This window comes from Alosa sapidissima, chromosome 14, assembly GCF_018492685.1.
Source record: "Alosa sapidissima isolate fAloSap1 chromosome 14, fAloSap1.pri, whole genome shotgun sequence".
NCBI lineage: Eukaryota > Metazoa > Chordata > Actinopteri > Clupeiformes > Clupeidae > Alosa > Alosa sapidissima.
Window position 1 is genome coordinate 21,610,407 of NC_055970.1, and position 23,338 is coordinate 21,633,744.

The 23,338-nt window shown below is 42.9% G+C and overlaps 1 protein-coding gene across 3 annotated transcripts in view; it reads right to left on the reverse strand.

Moving 5' to 3' along the window:
• lingo2 (leucine rich repeat and Ig domain containing 2) overlaps positions 1-23,338 on the reverse strand; it is a 258,806-nt gene that overhangs the window by 119,804 nt on the left and 115,664 nt on the right. The gene's annotated exons all lie outside the window — the stretch shown is intronic.

The window sequence follows — 23,338 nt, forward strand, 5'->3', positions numbered from 1 at the left end:
ATCTATCTCTCTCTCCATCTGACTCAACCCCCCCTCTCTTTCTCTATCTCTCCATCTGACTCAACCCCCCCCCCCCCCTCTCTCTCTCTCTCTCTTTGGATGTCTTGTTTTCTCTGTGTCTCACTCAAACATACACACACACACACACACACACAAATACACAAACTGTTTGAGATGTACAGACACATGTAGACATGCAAACACACACACACACACACACACACACACACACACACACAGACACACACACATACACACACAGACACAGACACACACATACACATTCACAACTTCACTGAGGTGTACACACAGAATCTGAATTGGATGTCTCCATTCCCCACTGTCATGTTGAGTCACACAGACACAAATCCTCCACAGAGGGGTTACAAGGTTCAGAGAACATGACTGTGTGTAGTGGGTGTGTTGGCCGTGCACTCTGACACAGCCCATTACACAAGGGGACTTCTACGATCTGTGCAAAAACAAACACGTTGCCACTCACAACCTGAGAAGTGTAAATAATGCAAGGCGTGTTGTAGCCATGTCAGTGTTCGGGGCATGGGTCTTTGAGACATCACTGGCCTTGTGTTTTCATTCACCCCATGTGTTCTCCCATCTCTGTCTGCTGCAAACCTTTACTTCAAACACAGTGAGTCGCTGTAGCTGAGAACACTCGTCTTGGAAAAGTCAGCTGACTGTTGTGAAATATCTTTTCAAAACAAGTCAAGTTCAGGAGTAGGTGGATGAATATGTTAAAAAAAAAGGACGGCCATTTGCATGGTTTCCTGTTCCTGTCTCCAAACCTGTTACAGGCTTGTGGGCACATCATCTGTGACTAAGTGGATGTGCTAGCGCATCTGTGCAGCAACATCTGGGCGTCATCCCATGCAAATTGGATAAGTGTTGTTAAATGCTTCCGTCTCAATTAGCATAAGGGGTCCATTTACAAATCACTATAATGTAAAATGGGTGCACGCATTTTCAGCACTTCATGGCCGGGGGGAGGAGTTGATGATGCCCTTTGCAAAAAGTGCCAGCAACACTTAGCAAAACAATCAATATGTGCATCCTCTCCTGGTGATTACAGTGGGTGGACACAATCAGATTGTGGGTTGGAGACTTGGAGGCTGGGTTGAGGATAATAATGACAACTCATTCAAAAGACTGCAGGAAGTTAATTCCCTTGAGTTGCCTTGATATTTTCATACAGTTCGTCTATCTAACATCACACCATGGTGCCATGTATCACTTCATGCACTATTTCCTATTATGCTAATGTGTGAAAAATAATATTTGTATTATTTAATTTTTTTTGCAGTGGTGTGAGTGTGAATGACATACTATCACAATCACTATTGTTCACACACAGCTCTCAGTTTCACTGTGAGAACTGACTGGCCTTTATTTTCCAGAGAATAAATATTTTTGCGGTGGTGGGTGAAGGGTTTGATCTCTGGGTTGTGGCTTCTACTACCGCAGAGCTGTAGGGTGTAAGTTTTCACCTGTTCTATGTGCCTCATTACTCATGCAGATAGGATTCATTATCTCAAACGGCTGATGACACCAAATCTCTTTCTGCTAATTGGTGCCTCTTGAGAGATTTGCTGGGATGAGGGGTTGTGTTACAGGAAGCTATTTCTCCTTTTTTCTCTTCGCCTCGTGTGTTAATAAAATAAAACATCTCACACGTACTACATTAGTACTTTGGCACATGCAATACAGGTTTATATTTCATGCTGCTGTAAAGTTGTTCCAATCCACAAGCCCTGTGATAGTGGTGTCAGTATTCACTTCACAACTTGCATCAGTAATGAATTTGTTATGAGGTATTTGTTAGTGTAAAATTCTTGATAATTCAAACATTTAAACCTTTTGCATCAGAGGGTGCTGCCAGCTCCCAGCTCCCTCGATGCCTTTTAACTGTCTAACAAGTCACTTGCCATATAGTACTGTAGGTATCAAGGCACCAGTATGAACTTTTGTTTTGAACATCCTAGCAAGATAGCAACAGAACGGCAACCTCCAATTTTTTTTCTTCAGTAATTTTGTGTCAACGATTCCCGCGACACTGAAAGACCGGGCTACGCAAAACTTAGTGGGCACATAGCCCCACTAGGATGACACGGAACCATTGATTTTCGCTTTGATCTGTCGCCCACCCGCCGCACTGGACCCCCCCAAAAGGAGGGTAGGCCAGACACAGTTTTCTGTGAATATCTCAAGAACCGTAGGGGTTAGGATGACCTTTTTTTTGTATGTTGGCTTCCAGGGGCCATGTCAGCCCATTTCATATCCACTCATTTGAGGTATAGCGCCACCTAGTTAAAAATCAAAAAGCAAAAACGAGGCGTTGTAATCGCAGGTATCTTTGGCTGACAAGTTCAAAACTGCACGAAAAAGTGTAGGATCATTATGACACTCTCTGGATGCATGCCAAGTTTTGTGGAATTCCATTGATGGGGGGCCGTACAATAAATTGCACACATTAAAAAAACTCACACACATACAGGCAAGCACGCACACGCACACACACATAAACACACACATCCCATTACCCCCACATACACACTCACAAACAAACACACATACACACACACACACACACACACACAGAAGCACACACATATACAAACACTCATTTACATACACAAACGTTGCAAGAGTAGGGGATGGAGTAGGAGATGGAGACAAATTAACAAGTGTGATTTATTTTTGTACTGAGCGTCGTTCATATTTTGTACCATTTTGCAGTACATCTAGTTTATTGTTGGAACGCCGTTGCCATGTTACTGAGATCTGACATCATAATTATATAAAACTGAGGAAGTTGAAGGCAACATGAAGAATACAATACATGTACACTGCCTTCAAAATGTGGCCAAACACCACAAATTCAAATTCAAGCATGGCTCGATGCCTAGCTGCCACCGAATGCTATCTTAGAAGGCAGGATTTTCTTCTGTTTTGGACAGACCCATTGTGAGGAGTCACTTCCTCTTAGTGACATGGGAACAGCATGTTGTTATTTTCATGATACTACAGTACCGGCCAACTTGACTGCATTAACCACCTACGTCATGCACTGTACTGTATATGGTATTTAAATTAATCCCTGGAATAATCCACTCTGTCATGCACCACATACGGTCACATGCCACATAGACCTTTTCATTACATTCAGTCTTTTCTTCCCCTTCGAAATGTCTTCATATGAAATGTGCTTCTGGTGTCCGTTATGCAAGAGAAATGCCTTATTTCATGTAGCCCTTTAGTGCAACTGTTCAGGGTTTGCTGACGGCAGACCAAAGGGAAATCATTTGCAAGTTTTGCAGGTTTTAACCACCCATTGTGCTTGTGGGCAATAGGGGAATTATCATTAGCATGCACTTAAACTGTAGACTTGATTAAAACAAAAAGGAAAACATGGAGTAAGCAAAATGAAATGGGTCGTCTCTGTTTGTACACTCGAGAAAGTCTACACTAGTTGTCCTTAATAACACAAAACGACATCAGAGGACATGCCAAAGTATGTGTGTGTGTGTGTGTGTGTGTGTGTGTGTGTGTGTGTGTGTGTGTGTGTGTGTGTGTTTTTTCAAATAAACTAAGTAAACTTGATACCTTGTCTTTTAAAATACACCACTCACAAACAGGACACAGAAATTAGCCTGATAACTGTCTTAGTGCATTGCTTTTAACGTGATTGTGGAGGCAGCAACAATTATCCCAGAGTGCAGCTGATGTTGGCATGGTGACAGCTGAAAAGTTTGACCATGAAACTGTTCCAGCAAGAGACAGACCAAAGGCACGACATTCAAGGACTTCCAGAAAACAGCTGCATTTGCCCAATGGGCCATGGCTGATAGGTGTTGTCTGAGGTCTACTGCTGCTTTGTGCCAATCGTAATAGATTTTTTCAAGGATAGAGAAAATGTATATTCTGTTGGTTGGTTTCCTGACAAATGACAGGCAATTTATTTTGTTTTATGTCTGCTTGTGTCATATACACTTTGTCCTGTACATTTTATAGTTTAAATTTCAGTCAGTCTGCAGGGTTTATGAGTTCCAGGGTGAAACCTACTTATATGTCTGTGCCTTGGCCTGTCTAAATCAGGATTTTTGACCTTTTCAGGAACTTCAGGCATTTTAATTATTGGCCATCAAACAACAGACGGGTGTGAATTCAGACCTCACATGATCTAGAAAATGTGGAGCAGTATTCAGTCATGATCTAGAAAATGTGGAGCACAGTATACAGTCATTGTTACATGTAGGACTATTTGCACAAACAAGCACATAATTATGTTAGATATGCTCCATTCGCTTCTTATTTCCAAATCTGCTTTTTGTCAAGGACCAAAATCCCTCTTTAAAGCTTTGATAATTATTACATGAACTCCGGTGATTTCAAACCTTTTGTTTCTCCAGACTCGCTGTATTTTAACAAGTGCAAATGAGTGCAGGGGGTTTTCGGAGCGAACTTAGGAACTTCTCAGTGGCTGTTCCCCGTTGATTCGTGAGGCGTCTTAAATCATTCCTCGCTCAAGGCCACCGAGGTTAAGCAGGTTCGGCGGAGCAAATAAATAATGAATTGTGCTCAGCGAGGGTAATTAAGTGCGTGGATCAGAGCAGACGGAAATGACCTCCCGTGCCTGCCAGGAACTTGACTTCTCGACCCGGCTCGTCTTCTGGTTAAATAAAGCCCCAGTCCTCCAGCACTGCATGCCCAGTGGCTGTCTGAGGTCTGGGTCACAAGGGACGTCCCTACACTATTCCTTCTGCTGAAACTTCACATGGATTTTGTTAAATGGAAAACTGAGGGAAATAAGACTGCTTGTTTTTAGAGTCAGAAGTGAGACAGATGCAAGGACATTCAAAGGATAGAATATTCACCTAACCAGGTCAAACATGTGTACTGAACAACTAACCAATGATATTTTAAAAGCAGTTTGTGCAAAAAACTAAAGTGATAGCCTCTTTACCACCACCTGGTTCATACTTTGTTTATGCAAATTACCGGTAGTATTAGCAAACAGCATGGAAAGGAACCTCTATGAGGAAATATTTTTTCTTGACTGTGTGACCTATTTCAGAGCCATGGCAACCATTTATGAGGGTGATCATCGGTGTACCACTTCTTCTCCCGATAATCTAAGCTCATCATCCAGGACTCAGTTTATTTTTATGCAAATCACCATGTATGACAGAGGTAATACCATTGTGTTGAAGGTTGTAGGGTATTTGTCAGAATTTAAAACAATGTGTTTGTGTTAACCTTGGAGAGAGTGTTAGACGGTAGTCACTGCCGGCACTTATTTTTAGGTGCTGTGGCCACTTTAATCTGTGAGCATTCCTGCTCTTATCTAGTGTGTGCGAAGGAGGAATACAACAGGAACTCACATGCAGTATCGGCCCACTCGTTAGAGATGTTATATAAACACCCTCATAATTGTGTGATTGTTGAGCAAAAGTGTCGCCAAAACTAGTGTTCATTCCTGCTCTGTGTTAAGCTGTCCCCTTGTCTCTCTACTTTCATCCCAACTCTCTCTCTCTGTCTCTCTCTCTTTCTCTCTTTCTCCCTCTCTCCATCTCTCACACCTTCATTCTTTAGGCCTCTGACTATCAATGCGTTTATTCACTCTCTGTACTGTACTATATGGCAATTACATAAACACGAATGTTGGAGATGCTTAATTGCGCTTGCTGCCGTTAATCTTGTTCCCAAACAGATGTAATCTGTCCACATGCCCAGAGTGGGAGTCTTTTCCCTGGCTATGTGCTTATATCATGAATGGGCAAACGCTAATTTGATTACTTTGTGCCTCTGCGCGAACAGCAGAGATGTAAGAGAGTGTGTGTTTAGGGGGAGGAAAAGAGAAGAAGAGTGAAGACTGAGGTGGTAGGCAACATCTATCACCAGAAATTGCTCAATTTCTTTTGGCAGAACAACGGTAGTAAACGATGGTTTAGAGCATCACTTCACATGACAGTTAAAAACACTTCATCTGTGAAGCGCCTCCTCGCTGGAAAGCCGGGACTGATGCCGTTTTAAGGCATCTCTTGCATTATCCGTACACTGTCTCCGCACCCGTATCCTTGAAACAAAGTGTCTTGCTGATCCAAGTAACAGGGAAAGGCACATCAAGTATGCTCTTCTCTGTTGCGCTGTTTATTTCTGGAACGTCTGACTTTGACACATATCTGGCTAAGATTTGGTATGAACCTGGTAGCCATCTGAGTAGGCTCGAATACATACAGCATCTTTAAGTTCCTCTGTATACGTTCTAGGAGCCAGGAATAGTCCTGGAACCTATTATTACATCACATGACTGTTAGCTTGTTAGGATATGATGACAGATCTGTAATGCCTGTAACCAAAGGCTGGACCCTGTGAGGTAAAGCAGTCATGGCAGTATGTAAGTACTGTAAAAAAAATAAATAAATAAAGACACCATACATTATTTCCCCTTCAGAGCACACAGCATGCTGTATGTTTTGACAACAGGATGTGAATGAACAGCTCAGTACCAACATGCATTTCCAATTTGTTTTGCTGAATGGACATCAGAGTGCTGGGCCTGGTGTTTATGGAGCCCCTCAGAGTCGGTCCTCCTCCAACACCACCCCCAGGGGAGTCTTTGCCCTGGCCGAGGGCTATGGGAATCACTGAGTCAGGGGGGAGGGACAGATAGAGACTGGGTCCAGCCCATTTCTCTTGCCAGGTCTGGAGCAGGTTCCCCACGTCTCAGTGGATTGGCCCTGGCCTGTCCAAATGGCCTGCCGTCTCATTTCGTTATTACTCCTAGCTGCCGGTCTGCTCAGGAGGTAGAAATACAGCCAGGGACACAGCTAGGCAGAGTGTTTGTAGGAAATTTGTGTTCCATCATAAGGTCGTCCAAAATATAGTGGTTTTGGGGGGGTTGGGCGTTTGCATTGTGGTTCCGTGGCAAATGAGAGCTTCTAACCGAGTGGGTTAGGGGTGGAGGCCCCTTACTGGGAACAGTGACAATGCTGCCAGCCAGCGTGGCAATCCGCCTCTGGATTATGGCTGACCTTGACAAGCACATGAGAGTATCCTGCTGAAAGCTACTGCATTTAACTTTTCTATTTCTGTTGGTGTCCAAAATACAGGAAGCGGATCATGGGGTGGGGGGATGGATATGGGGCGGGAAATCTATTCAACACCTGCCAGCAGAGACCGCATGCTGGTGCTGGTTTCAGAAATGAGCTGCAAAAGCAGCCACCACTGCCTCCAGTGTCTGAAAGAATCCCAGAAACAAACAAACGGGAGCCAACAAAAAAAAAAAAAAAAATGGAAAAAAATATATATTTGCCTTAGCCTGCCACTCTCAACACAATCCTGCCATGTGGAGCCTGCTCCAGAAAAACAGCAGCTCTCATGGTGGAGCGTTCAGCAGTGCCTACCAGTAGGGGGGCACCCCTACAGTATGTGACTGAGTTTGTGACTATGAGGCCACAGGTTTTTTTTTTCTTAACATGAATGTGCCCGCTTTTTGGATCTTCGGTCATGATAGCTAGTCAGCAATACCTGCTGATGTTTTTTTTTATTATTAGTAGTATTATTTCTAGATTAGAGTGCATCGGAGAAAGCTAATGTTACTCCCTCACCCAACGCACACACACACACACGCACACACACACACACACACACACACACACACACACACACACACACATACAAAGTTTATCACACACGAACACACACACACACCATTAATTTGTAGGTCATACTTTTACTGAGAGAAGCAATTTACTGCATGTGGTCAAAATACTAATCACTTTCGTAAAAAGACGGCAAACATCACTTTGATGCATCTGAAACTGAGGTGTTCTCAACCTCAACTCCGTCATTTTCTAGCTGGCTAGTGTGTGTGTGTGTGTCTGTGTGTAAATGTCTAAAAGAAGAGAACAGGGAGGAAGGACACCTTCCAACTCAGCGCTAATCCAGCCCCCACCTCCCCATTTCAGTGGCTGTCATGCGAAGCAGGCCTACCTGGCACCTGATTTAAAAGGGTGTGTGTGTGTGTGTGTGTGTGTGTGACTTAAAAGGGTGGATAATTGATCAGTGAGACACCAGGTTCCTTCTGGGGGTTTTCCCAGCTTGGCATTCACACCATTCCGATAATTGAAAAGGTCAAGCTGAGCGTTTGGTCTTCTCTTGCATGACACCTCCACCAGGCCGCAGTCAGCCTTCTATTCTTTAGCAGACGTGACAGTCCCATGCGTCTGCGCAGGGACCGATAAAGACATCACAAACCGATTTAGCCACCACATGAAGCTCACTAGCAGCCATGGCATTTTTTTAACATCTGTCAGGAGTTGTCTCTCCTTCTGTGTGCTAGTTTTTCTGTGCTGTTTTGTTTTCTTTTTTCTTTTTTTGATAGTGTGCAAAATTTGCCATTTGGAGATGAGTGTGTGGGCGCCGCTGCTTTACATAAAGAGTCTCGAGTCCACCGCTTCAGATGTGGAGCTGCCTCTTTGTGGCTGCAAGCAAGAGTTGCTCTAAGAGAAATGTCACTAATTTCAAGAGTGAATCACTGCAATCAGAAATCACTGCGGCAGCAGTGTTCTACGTGTAGAGTTCGGCCATTGGCATCAACTCAAATGCAATAATGAGCGCTTGCGTAACTGACATGCGCAGAGCACAACAGAGTTGAACTGCTGCCGAGCAGACCATTAACACGACAGTGCCTCGTTCTCTGAGTCATCTACAGTGCCATCTCTTGAAGGAAATGCATCTCTGGGTCGTATCTTGGGCTGCGTATATGCACTTACAATAAACTATTTGGAGATTTATATTTCTCCATTTTTGAAAACTCAAAGACCCAAACAACCTTTGTCATGAGTTTCAGTCAATGAAAAGAAAAAAAAAATGACTCAAAACATATCCTTGCAGAACCAGCAGGCAACATGCTGTCACCTTAGATGACAAGCAAACAGTCTGATTCCTTAAGACAGGTGCCTTGCCAAGGACTTTTCTGATATTAAAATAGCATCTTCTCCTATGAACATCTCAAGAAGCTAATCAACACTACAAGCACTGTATGACAGCAGGTGTAAACAGAGCAGTCCCAAAGGCACATATGTACAATATTCTCAGACATTTGTCTGGATGTAAAGCTATCTTTAAATCAGGGCTCCGAACCGGTTCAAGGAACGAAAACGTAAACCGAAAACGAACGGAATTTTACGAGGAGCGGAAACGAAAACAAAATGGTCTTCAACTGTTCCGGAACAGAAACGTTATTCTGAAATCCACAAAACCGGTTAATAACGGGTTTTTTTTCGTTCTCTATATATTTTATAAAATTTCACAAAATCCTAAGTGTTCTACTCGTTTGATTGTAGGCGAACAGCCTAATACTTTGATTTCTGCAGTTTGAAAAAAAAATAAATAAATAAATGGACATTTGGTCCAAATGTGTATATTTTGTCTTGCTGTTGTAATGTAACCTATCCGTCTGCCACTTCGGATCTTAGGCCAGCTCGTAGCGTAGGCTACTGAAACTGATTTGGAAATTGTTTGTAGCCTATGCATAATAGCCTATTTTGCCTGTCCACGCCTTGTCGTTTTAAAGTCGGGATTTGAAATGTTTGCTCAATTATAGCCTATTCTATGTAGAAGAGTTAAACGGGAAATTTGAGATAGGCCTTGTCAGCAACAGACAGGTTTGTTTATAAACAGGATTGGAATTATTGCGCAAGCCTTTGAAGATCTCCATATGGATAAAACTTAGGCTACAACCAGGTAAGGAGTTTAGCACGTATCCAGAAATATTTTTGATAAGAAATTATTTATAGGCATAGGTTAGGCCTACAGTAAGGGATAGCCCATCTGAATGTTTTTGGATGCCGCCTGTGATTTATTATTTTTGGGCATAGCTACGGTATAGGCTAAATCAAGCGGAAATAATGAGTACGTCTATTCTAAGGTAAAGTCCACAAAAATAGACTTGATAGGCCCGCCAAACACTGCCGGAACTTTAAGAACAAACGATATTTTGCGTTTCGAACCGGTTCAGGACCGATATGTTGGTGGCGGAACGCATGCAAGAACGAAAACGTTAAACATAGGCCTACCTGAACCGTTCGGAACGGAACGTTTGAAAAATAATTTCGTTTTCAAGCCCTGCTTTAAATGTAACCTTATTAATAAATTAAAAGATAATCTTATTTCCACTCAATGTTTTTGTTTGGTGAATCACTATAATGTTGTATAGGCCCACACCTCTTGAACATGGCGAATAGCATATTTCAATAAACCTGCTGTGGACTTGGACTTATGATAAGGTAGAGTGTTTTCACATGATTGACCTCCAACTATCAGAGTTCTTGAGAAGCAATTCTTTAATGAAATGGGCTCTCTTATAATGAGACCTGCATTAAGACAGAGGTTATAAACTGCAGATTCAACTGCAAAGGTAAAGAAAGGTTGGCCTATTTTAGAATGGCAGGTGAACAATCTGCATCATTGCATTGTCATAATTAATCCATAGCATCACAGTTTCAGGGATGGTGATTTGTTTCTTTCGGAGGGCCTATGTATACAGGTAATTACAAAATAGAAGTCTAGACTGTGCATAATGTTTTATGCAGCAAGCCTCAGAGGAGGGCCGGGTTCACAACATGGCACTAATCCTGCATGCATCAGCCTTTCTATGCCAATATGCACATATACTGTTGTTCATCTTAGTCAAGCTTGTAGCACTACTGGACAGGTAAGGCTATGGCTATGGCCAAGAATGCGTTCACCCATTTGCATTTCGTTCATTACAGCAATATAATAACATTTAAACTACAATGCAGAGGACACTTTAGGAATTAGGAAGAGATGGAAGAGGAGAGGAGGGAAGAGAGGGAGGTGGAGAGGAGGGAGGTAGATGAGAGAAGAGAGGGAAGAGTGTGGTATGTGCGTATTACTGTAAGTGTGTGAGGTTGTCAGAAGTGCTAGGAGAGGAGGTGTCCTTATAGGGTCAGCTTTAAAAACAGCAGTCTCTGCCTCCTCCACCTTTATTGGCACAAAGAGGCTGTTCGTCAGAAAAATGAGTTTTCTTCCACGTAACATCTCGACTCATTATTGGTGTTGGTGCTATTCATTTTTGAGTCATGTTTAATTAAATGTCTTGTACAGACAGACATGCGCCTAACTGATGAGGACAAAGCTTCTTTCAAGAATGGATCATGATGAGGAATAATCATCATCTTTTACTTTCTGAAGTGTTGTCCTTGCAGTAAGGGCAACTTGAAGCCTTACAGTATATGCTAATACTGTATGCTTAAATGCTTCTTTGCACATGTAATTATAAAAGTTGCTCAACAAGAAAAGTAAACTCTGTTACTCACTGTCCAAACTACCATAAAACACAAATACCCAAACACCCAAAACAAAATAATTTAATATAATAATGAAATAACACTGTAGGGGCACAATGTTTGGCTATTTTGTGCATTTCTTGCCTATCCCACTGCTTTGGATTTGGTGGTTACCTCTGTAGTTTTAATTAGCTTACATGCCCCTCATCATAAGTGGTAAATAAGTCTACACAAAAACATTAAAGTAGATTATTAAAGTGATTCTGTTAATTGCACTGACACCATAGGGTGCCCTGTTCAGCCATTTTAAGCAGGATGAGATTGTTTGGCTATTCTTGTGTTAAATCGGTCAATTAAGGACCACGCTGGGGCCAGGGGATTTCATCTTTGTTCTCTGGTAATTTTCCGTCACTGAACCTTGGTCTGCCTCTCATCCACAAGGAGAGAGGTTGGTCCATGAGGTCCCTGGTCTGTTTGACTTTGTTTTTCCTGATTGGCGGCCATGCCTGCGGCACAGTGTGCATTAAGAAATGAGGTCACCTGACAGCAGTCACATTATCTTTTTTGGAGATGAAAATTAAACAAATGTAAAGTCGCAGGATGTTACACTATTTTGATGTTACTGTCTGTGTGTGTGTGTGTGTCCTTAACATTGCCTAGAGAGAAGAGAGCAAAGAGGAAAAGAGCACCTTAGCACTCATCCATTGCATAATAAAATGATTGTAATAATTTTATGGTTATAATTTTCATTGACAAGAACAATTGCTCCCCCACCCAGAGGTGATGCCATGGAGGTAACCGGGGCAAAGCCAGTGGTTAACATTTTTCTTCTGAACCTGGTCTTTCCTGATCTTGATGGATAGAATCCACCAATGTCCACCGCCACATGTGCACACACGCACACACACACACACACACAAGGTGTACTCATGTGCAATACCTATACAGGCAGACAGACACACACACACACCGCCACAGGTACAGTAGGAACATGGTTACAAACACACACACACACACAAACACACACACACACACACACACACACAAACACATACACACAGTTGCATTTTCTAGAGGATCATTCCTCCAGAGCAAAGTCAGTTGTCATCTGCAACAACCATGCTATTCATACATCACACTGGAGACATATCCTATGAGCCTCAGCACAAACAATGGTGGAGGAGAGAGAGAGAGAAAGAGAGAGAAAAGATAAAGGGAGAGAGAGAGAAAGATGAAGGGAGAGAGGGAAATAGAGAGAAAGAGAGAGATAGAGAGAGGGAAAGAGAGAAAGAGAGGGATATGGAGTGGAAAAAGGAGAGAGGGTGAAAGATAGGCAGGAAGAGAGGGAGAGGGAGGAGAGGGATGGGGAGATAGAAGGGGGAGTGAGAGAAAGAGATATGAGGAGGGAAAAGAGAGACAGATGGATGGAGAGTAAGTGAGGTGAAAAAACGAGGTGTGAGAAACTCATAAGGTAGAAAAAAAGAGAAGAGAGAAACAACAAGGGAAATGAATTTACAGAGGAGAAACAGAGTCTGTGTGTGTGTGTGAGAGAGAGAGAGAGAGAGAGAGAGAGAGAGAGAGAGAGAGAGTATATGATTGTGTGTGTGTGTGTGTGTGTGTGTGTGTGTGTGTGTGAGGGAGAGGGAGGGGGAAATGTGGCCCTGAGGTGTCTACATTGCTGCTTGGAGTCTGTGAATCAAATAGCTTTTGCTTGGAAACAGTAGTTATATAAAGATAAGAGTCCTTGAAGTAGACTATATGGTCATCCCCACTAGGGCTTAACACTCCTCAGTGCGTGCTGAGCCATTTCCATGCTCTTGGTGAGTTGACAACCTTCCCATCCTGTGACAATATCAAAACGAGCGGGCAAAAACAATAGGCGTGTATGCCGTTGTTAGAGCCTACTTTCACTTGCTTCCCGTCATCATGCAATGAGAGGCGAGAGCACCTAAGTTCAGAACACAGCCTCTTCATCTTCAGCTACTGTCCTTGAACAATGGATGCATTGCTCTGGGTGCAAAAGGGGAACATTGTAAAACAATCAAATAAAAATAAGTAAAATATTTATAACAGGATTGAGTAGACAGCATTTCAGTTTTGGTTATACCCTTTTTATAATAAAAAGTGTGATTATATGTAAGATTAGAAGCAAAAGAAAAGTGAAAAAGAAGTAAAATTCACTGAATTCCATAATTCCTTTCCATTCCTTTTTCATTCCTTTTTAACATAAGCTTCAGTCTTTAATGTCTATTTAATTGTAGAAGTTAAACTCAGGGTTGAGTCATTGGGATGTCATTTTAGTGCTATCATGTTATAATTCATTATTTATGGGCAGAGTAATATACAATTATGCATGATTTATGTGTATGTGCTTAATTGATTTGGTGCTACAATAGACTCTGACAGCAAAACGACAGCCCTTCTGTGCTTCTGGCCTCAGTCAGTGTCTAGAGTAGACCCAGGTGAAAGGCTTTGATTCATCCACAGAAAAAAAGGCTTTTCAATCAGGAGGAAAAGGCTGTGGAGAATCTTGATGATGTTGCACTGTGTCCCAACACTTTATGGGCCATCATCCAGCTCACCTCCCAAAGAATACAATTAGCCCATTTCACAAGATAGGGCCGCAGTGTACAGTAAATCAACTTCCTGTGGAAGAGCACTGTCCCATAGACAGCAAAAGAAAAGTCCACAGGAAAGACAGAAACAGGAAGACGTTTTACCCTGCCAATTAAGGTATCATTAACATCAATGAGGCCGGACACCTGGACACTGTGAAATTGGTCTACTACAGAGGCCAAGCCCAGTGGCTATGCAAATCACAGATGTACAAACCTGACTGTGCCTCACTTCAAGGGCATAGTTTGTCTTAATGGCCTCATAAAAAAACAGAGTTCACATAACCATGTGTTGTGTTGGTGCATCTTAACACAAGTATCTTCGCAAACATTCATTTAATTTTCTCTCTGTGAATATTCAGGAGGAAAGACAAAAACAGGATGTGTTATGACAGGTGCCACTGATAGAAGAGGGCCAATGAGTGAGACCAAAGGCTGTTACATGAAACGGGCAGGAGCTGAATGTTTTTAATTAATTAAAAGTAAATGAATGGGAGTGAGAGCACATATCAAGGCTGGCGGCACAGTCTGACTTTTTGTATCAGTTAAATGTTCGAGTTTCAGGGGGTGAGTGGGGGTGGTGAGGTGGACATAGCAGTCAGCTCATATTATCTGCAGCAAGACACAAATAAAGACCGCAGATTTACGCTCCCAGCCAGTTAGGGGTGTTTCATTCACACAAACAAAACATAGCCGCAAATCATGCCATGACAACTAATAAAAGTACAGTTCTGTAAAGGGAAAATAACAGGCGACACATTATCATACCCATTATGGGCCAGACAGGGGGGCTACACTCAAAAGGTGGATTTATATCCAACGTTTTGACTCTGTTTTTATATTTATTGAGGAAAACAGGAAGGTTATATAAAATGTCTTCTCTTGTCTATAAATAAATGGCAAAATAACAATGGAAATAATAAATAATTAAATAACAAATGTGGAGATGTTATTCTACAGAGACATTCATGTACAGAAAATGTGCAGGGGAAAAAAAGAACAGAACAATATGAATAACAAGGGAGCAGAGTCTACACATAAATAGCAAGTGTCTGCATGGATTAGCACAAACAAGGTTGTTTTGGCAAAACATAATCACGTTGATCTTCAGATTTTGGTGATGTTTTTGTCGTATTTTGTATTCTGTAGCTATTCAGTACGTGCTGGTGCTTAGCCCTGCTTACAGCTGAAACTTTTCTTATCAACAGTTCTCAAGTTTTCACAAAAGCAACTCACATTTATTGCATATGTTTTAGGTTTTATGTATATGTATAATCAGTCTACACTTGTCTTTTGAGCTGCAATTGAGGAGGATTAATATGAACGACACTTTATTATGTTAAATCATCAATGGTGGTTGGAAGTCCTGCGGAATAACGTCCTGTACAAAAATTCTCAATAAGTAGTCTGCTTAGGAATCGGGATGTTTGTGACGTTTATCAGTGCTGTGCAGGTATGTTTGAGTGACATTATCTATTATTTTTCTTCAGTCAGAGGCTGCCATTTCATCAGCATACTGACAGAGATACTATTTCTCTCCTTCCTCGACAGAGCAGCAGCGTTTGTGGGTAAACTGCCTTGATCTCACTGAAGGGTCACTCATCTCTGTCACTTTGCATGCAGGCTGGACAGGAGTATATGGGGTTTTTCTAGGCCAAAGTAAAGTATGAGACAGTCTCCATTACAGATGGGTCCAATCTCTCTGCTCTGCATTCGGCAGGCTCTTGCGAGCCAGAGCGGCGAATGAAATATAAATTGGCTCGTCTCCACAGGCGATGACGGGCACGATGCTGACTCACCTAAAAGTGGGGTTTGGGCTGAGGGACCGGCATGCCTCCCTCTGATCCCCACCTCTCTCCCACCACTACAGGCTTCGGAGGAAACCGGAGACTGGCTGACTTATGGATCGCAAGATGGCCGTTAATGAAAAATGCATGAAAGTGTGTGAGGTAAATCCTGTGATGCAGACGTTAAATGTCTGTTTAGTGGTCAACACGGTCCGTTTTTGGTGGGGCGATCCATGCTCCTCGGTAGGGTGTGCTCAATCTTTCTTAACTGCTCACCTCTCCAAGTGGGGCATAGCTCAGAGATATACTGCGGCTCTGTAAATCGGCTTTAGATTTATCTTTAAAAGCTTGCGGCGAAGAGGCAAAGGCCATATTCAGGAAACACTATCAGTACTATAAGGCAAACGTCAAAGAAGCCAAGTAAGATAAAGAAAATATGAGCTCCTTTATGATGCCAGATATGAATGATGGGGTAATTCATTAAAAATGCAAAATATGACATTGATGAATCCAAACAGACCTTTCTGTGATGGGTAACCATACAAGCTTCACTTTGCATTCCTTCCTATTTGCTATGCCAGCCATAAAGTAGTCAGCGGCGCCAGACATCTGAAGTAGATATCACAGATAGTCCCCCTCCATATTTCTACGCTTGGAGGAGCCCCTCGCTGGCAGAGGCAAGAACACAGCCCCACCCTATGTTAAATCTCTCCGCTTACTGCCCTGATAAGGACACTGAATTGAGTTATCGAGCGAGTGCTTTAAGATAAAAGCTCCACACCAAAGGGGAAGGCAGGGGAAACAACAACAAGAAAGGAGAGAGAGAGAGAGAGAGAGAGAGAGAGAGAGAGAGAGAGAGAGAGAGATCGTTTTGGCGAAAGGAGAAATTGAACAATGTTTCATTACGCGCGGCGAGTAGGTCTTACTCCATCTATTTGTGTCTGCTGTGATGCAACCCATTAACCCCTGAGCCCCCAGGGGTCAAGAGAGAGGGAGTTTTAATAGGTGCTGAAGGCGGGCTTTGTGCCACGTAACTGGTCTACAATCCTGCACATCTAATCTAATACTCTAATTCATCACAGGCGACAGTAGGGAGCCAGAGTAACGGGAGACTGAAATGACTGAAGCCAGCACAGTGGGAGAGACTCTGGTGATGGCTATCGCTACATCCGTTTTTCTCCCCAAAACAGCTTGGTCACACTGGACGTGATACAACAGTGGACAATCGAGTAAATATCAGCAAGGAGTTGTTATGTGAAGAGTCTCCCAGCAGACTGGCGAGTTTCTATGCAAATTCAACATCATGTGATCTTCCCATACCAGTGTTAAAAATGGCAATGCACACAATCTTTTATTGGTCTCATATGACGGAAATGCATGATTTATGGGAAGACATTGTTAATGTAAGCAATATACTGGCTCTAGCCCCCTGGAATAATAATAATGAATAATACTAATATTAATAATAATAAAAAAACAGTACTTGCACAAGCTTTACCTATAAATGTAAGGTGTGTGTGTGTGTGCGTCCCCTAATATGTGGAGAAGAGAAGCCCTCATGTTCTGTGTTCCTTTTAATAGAAACAGGCGAAGAGCACAGAATACAAAAAAGACCTCAGGCGCCAACAGGAAATACATGATTACACGTTCACTTCACACCTATCTCAAAGAACCACAGAACCAAAGAAATAAAAAAAAAAAAATCATTCCCCAGGTTCAGCTTTCAAGGTAACATCATAATTTCTATGTAGAATGTCAGGGTCAGAGTCTCTAGGCTATAAATGCACGTCCACAGGGCAGCCATTTTGTGCAGGTCATAAATATGGAGGCACTGAATGTAAATGTAATTACATATGTGTGTACATGGGTTTTGCCAGAGATATTGCTTGTGCAGCAAAATATGTCATAATGTACCTTTGAAATACAGTGTGTGCTCTTGGGATTTTGTTAGGACACAAAAGAAAGGGAAAGTTGTAAGATAGGACCCTCATTCCATTTGCACACATTTTAAATTGCTGCGCTATCCAAAGGACTGGCGCGCCTGTTTGGCTGAATTGCCAAAGTGCAGTAACTGGAATACTCCACCACCCACTACATCCACATTTATTTCCAAACAGGGAATAACTCCAGTGTATGACTGTTGAGAAAGAAAAAAAACATCTATTCCCACAATGGGCTTTAATTGTCTAAACGGACTAAATACTAAATAATAAATACTAAATAATAATTGTCTAAATGGACAAAAAAGGAAAAAAATGGTTTTGTTGCTTGGTTAATGGTTGTGGAAAATCGATAATTGAATCACTGAGATAGCTATGGCAGTAATATTACAATAACAGCATTTTTAAGGCCTTGGAATAAATGGATGGAGCATAATGCATTTACTAATCTAATCATTCTTAGCCTGGTCAAACAGTCGATGAAAACAGAGCCAATCACACATTAAACCTGTCATGTGATATCTGTTTGAAAAGCCGATGATTCAAAAATAGAAGGCAATTTCCTCATGGCAACATTAACATGGAATACAGGATTTATAGCACATGGTTCATTTCATAAACGGAGGTGCTGTGTATGATATGCGGAAGGTTAATGGCCGATGTCACTAAATGATTTCCATCTTGAGTTCCTCCTTCCTCATTAAAACTGAAAAGGGGTCAGTATAGGCTCGAGACTGAGGAGCTGATCTACATCATGATCATGAGACTGCCAAAGGCAGGAAATTTAAGGCAAAAATAAATTGTTCTTTATTAGATTATTAATAATCTGGTATGCTTTACAGAGGCAGTTCTGTTTGGTGGTTCTCAGGCCAGTGAGGAGATACCTCCAAAAGCTGGCTTTCCATGGAACAGTGGCCATATCCGTCTCCTGTGCAAGGGCATGGCGGCCATTACATAAATAAAACTCAAGCGCTCCTGTTCACAACAATGAGACACTTATGTAATGTGGGCTGTTGAACAGCACGCCTGCACTGCATTTACACCAAACACAGCACAGGGGGTCATCTACTCCCGCTCCTGAAGAGGACACAGAGACACTTACTGTAGGATGGATACTGTGTGGGGGAGAGAGGGGGACATAGAGAGAGGGAGGGTGAGAGAGAGAGTGAGTGAGAGAGAGAGAGAGAGAGATAGAGGGAGGGAGAGAGAGAATGACCAAATGTTTGTGATGTATACAGTATGTGAAGACTTTTTTATTTACTTACCAATTCTATGTTGTCAGAAATGCTTTAGCTGTTACATTAATACACAGGATTAGATGTTAAAATCCCTTGTGCCAAAATCCAACATAAAAACACATTCAGAAGCCCCTGCTCAAGTTTAACTTTAAAAAGCACACTACCCACAAATCCGCCAACAAATGGTCACAAACACAAGACAAATGGCCCATTCAACAGCAGTATATAGTATGCGGCATGTCATTGGGGTTATCAAGTGGGCACCCTCATTCACTGATGTTTCGTTAAGTTAGGCCCACCACACCTCATGAAGGCTTAACAGTGAAACCAGCGTCCTGGAGACACTCCCCTCCATGCTGCCACCATATTACCACATTGAAATATCCAATATCCAAAATACTCTTAACCAGCCCAGGCATGGTCAAGGTTGGCTAGGTTGGTCTGTCCCGTTGGTGTGGACTGAACCTTAGCCGTAAAAACCCTGGCCAACCAACCATCAACCTAGGCACAGCCCATCACAAACACAAAACAAATTAGCCAGTTAGCTTAGCCAGTTAGCTTAGGCCCCATCACAAACACAAAACAAATTAGCCAGTTAGCTTACGCCCCATGTTGCCACCACATTACCACAATAAACAAATACCCTTAACCAAACTGGGCATGGTCTAGGTTGGCCAGGTTGGTCCGTCCCGTTGACAGAGCTGCCAACTCTGACACATTGAGAGTGAGATTCATTCATTTCATTGGCTCCACACGCTCTTACACCAATCAAATGCATGAGGGTTGGCAGCTCTGCGTTGATGCGGACTGAACCATAACCATTACAAACGCTAGCCAACCGCCATCAACTCAGGCACAGCCCATCACAAACACAAAACAAATTAGCCAGTTAGCTTATGCCCCATGCTGCCACCATACAGCTGTATAGAACAAGTGTGCCACATGAGATGTGAATTTGAATTTGAGAAAGAGAAAAACAGAGAGAGCGCGGGATAGAGAGAGCGAAATAGAGAGAGAAATTGACAGATTGGCAGACAGATTGCAATAAAAGAAGTAAAAGCAACAATATCTAAAGCCTGTGAGTCACATTTAGATTGTCTTTACTGCCTCATACCTTAACAGAGCCATAGGCGTGGGTACTGGCGGGTGCAGTTCTGATGCCGGAGCGTCACCCCTTATCCACTTACTGCCTGAGATGGGAACTACTGGCATATGAAATCAAAAGGCTGCTTCGGCTGAATGACTGTGATCACCATACACTGTGCAAGTGAAATAAAGGGCACTGCAGAAAGGACACGTCCCTGGACGGCGCCTCAAAGAGATGAATCTGGGTGCTGTCCAGGGTGCTGAAGAGCTGGAGCTGCCCAGCGAAACTTCTACAGTGTTGAGGGGCAGAGAGCAAGACGAGACCTTTTTCTGAAGTCTCAGTTCTTAAACACCTTTTCCATTACCGGACATCAAAAAAAAAAAAGAGATAGAAAGTCCGTCCTAGCAAGAGCTGATAAAATCAGAGGATTAGAGGGCAGCTCGAGGACGACTTCTCACCCAAGCTTTGGTGGTGGTTTGTGAGGTGCCTCCTTCACTGAGGCATTGTGGGTGCCTTGATAAATCACTATATGAATGCAGGTTGCTGTTGTTGTTGTTGCCGTTGTTGTTGTTGTTGTTGTTGTTGTTGTTATGAGCTACAGGCCATTTTTCTCCTTTTCCTATTTTTTAAGAGCCGGTCAGAGCTTCTCAGGTATTACTAGATTAATCACATTTTCTTTGAGTAGCTTGGACAAAATGGGAAACTCCTAATAAAACCTGACTGGTGAGAGTAAAAAGAGATGCCTTTTCTGACAAGCAGGAACATTGTGCAGAGGAACAGACCAAGGTGATCGAAATAAATATTGAGTGGAGCTGCATCAGTGTGCCATTGTGTGACCTTCTCCCATGGTCACTCAAGATAGTTCTACCACATTACTGTGGTCATCAAGACTGCAAAGCCATGCCTTTTGTGGCCGAGCTTTTCTTCCTTTAGTGGCTTCTCGGCCAGCCAGCCAGCTTTCAAAAGACTTCAGTGATGAATGAAAAGGGGAATAAAACAACCATCCACTGTCTTGCTTCTGCTTTAGTGAGTGAGAGACTGACAGACAAATACACAGAGAGAGAGTGAGAGTGAGAGAGAGAGGAAAAAAGAGAAAACTCTGGATTTGAAGGACAAAGATCTTGAAGAGCTCAACTCTGTGAACCGTCAGTCTTGCCGGCTCGTTCTCAGAGCGGCCTGTCAGGGAGCGAGGCATGGACAGATTTTAAAGGTACGAACAGACAGAAGTTCTCCTCTCATCTCCCACTCGCCACGCCGCCTGATGAAATGCCTTTGTGACCGACATGCTGAAACCCTCACTGACCGCTGCTCTGAATGCTAAAAAAAAACTTCACTGATACACCCACACCCCAGGTCATAATGCAACTTTAAACAGTCAGTGAATAACATGCAACACATACAACCTTTTTAGATTTTGTTGTAGTAGCCCACTTATTTGACATTGTGAGGAAAATATAGTGCCTATAAGTCTTTTATAATCCATGTTGCATCACTCCTTGTTATTGTGAAAATCAAACACGTGTAGAACATCTTTAAAGTTTTTGGAATCAGTCCATGGCAAAATGAAGCAAATTACATGAAACAGTCCAGCAATGGTGGAGGATTAAACTGTGCCTTCTCTTCCTGTTTAGGCCATAATCACGCAAAGACATTACTTATTTAAATTGTCAAATTCACTGTAATAATAAGCAACAGAAATTTCCCCAAATTAAAAAGAAATTAGGAACAGATGTAAACATAATGGCTCTATATTAGCTCCTGTAAAACACAGCAAGGGTCTAATATTTGTAGGAGTCTTCTCTCATATTGGATGAGATGGGGACACAAATAGGACTACGGGAAGATAAAGGATGCTGGAGGGAAGAAATTGTTATGCAAATCCAAAGCAGGCCTTTTATGCTTGTTGAACATAACCCCTTGAGAGGGAACATCTGGACAAACTTCAAGGGAAATCTACAACCGAAAACAGCCAATATCCATCACCATTATTCACCGTGTTTGATATGGTCATCATTCTTGTACCACTTCAGTATTGCCATCATGGGAGGAGGGGGGGGGGTGGGGGTGATGGTTGATGAGACTTGCTGAGGTCATTAAAGCCCTAGAGCTGCCAATACCCCCCCTCCCATCCATGCCCCCCTCCACCCCTCTCAGTGGGATGATGTGCCCATCTAAAGATACCCTCCTCTGGCCTTCCCATGCCCTCACACTAGCTCTGAGGTGTGACTGCCATGGCCTATATCAATAGCTGGCCATCGACCTTCATCCTGTTCTTGGACACAATCCCTCTCCTCCCCGAGCCATAAGTCCTCATGAAAGGACAGATCTGCCACAACAAGGCTGCTGCCTTGCCCTTTGCTGCACGAGGTGCTGACAATGCCATCAACACACACATGCACACACGCCAACATGTGAGCAAAGCGTGTGTGTGGTCCCTTTCTCTCACACACAGCCCACATGAACAACAGCCGCAGGGCACTTTTATTTTTATATTTTCTCAAAGACAACAATCATGTTCGATAGAGGATGAAATTGCAAGGCCTACATTAGTTGATGCAGTGGGCTTGAGATTAACAGCAAAGACAACAGCTTCATTAAGCAGTTTCTCATGAAATAGGTTGCTACAGCATGTCCCAGCACTTTAGTCATCAGGAAAAGATGGCCATTCCATATATAATTTTCATATGTGTTGTAAAGGCATTGAACAGCACAATGATTTGCCCCAGACCATGAATACATAGGTACAGAAATGCACATTTCTGTTCTTCTACATCTACTGTCTTGACTCCTGCAGGGTTCTTTGCCTCAGTTAAGCACTAAAGTCCACCACGGATACCAGTCTGCTTTGTTCAATCAGTGTTCTCACAACCTCCCCTTGCCTCCTGTTAGGCTGCATACAATGATCAGTCAGGAGGTCTAGATAGGGGTGTGGGCCAAGCTCTGTGCTGTGTGCTGCAGAGGCCCTGCAGGAGCTTGTCTGCTCAGGAGATGAGATGAGGCTCTGTGGAGAATGGCTTTATTCTGGCACTGAACCTGAGTTTAGCTGACGAGGGCAAGCCAACGGAGTCAGGGATCAGATGGAGGAGGAGAAGTGGAGCGACACAATCCGAGCCCTAATTTTATTATGCCTGACGGTGGAGACATCCACATTTCCTGCTTTCCCCCAGCCCGCCCCTGCAACACTCTCTGTGTTTTTCATTTCGCCGCCTCAGAGGAAACATATTGCTTTCCCGAAACATTCGACACGGTCCTCTGTGATGTGTGTATTCACCGCTGAAGTCTCCGGTTATCTCTCAGCTTTGCCCACAGCCCATCCTTCCCACCCCCGCCCCAACCCCCCA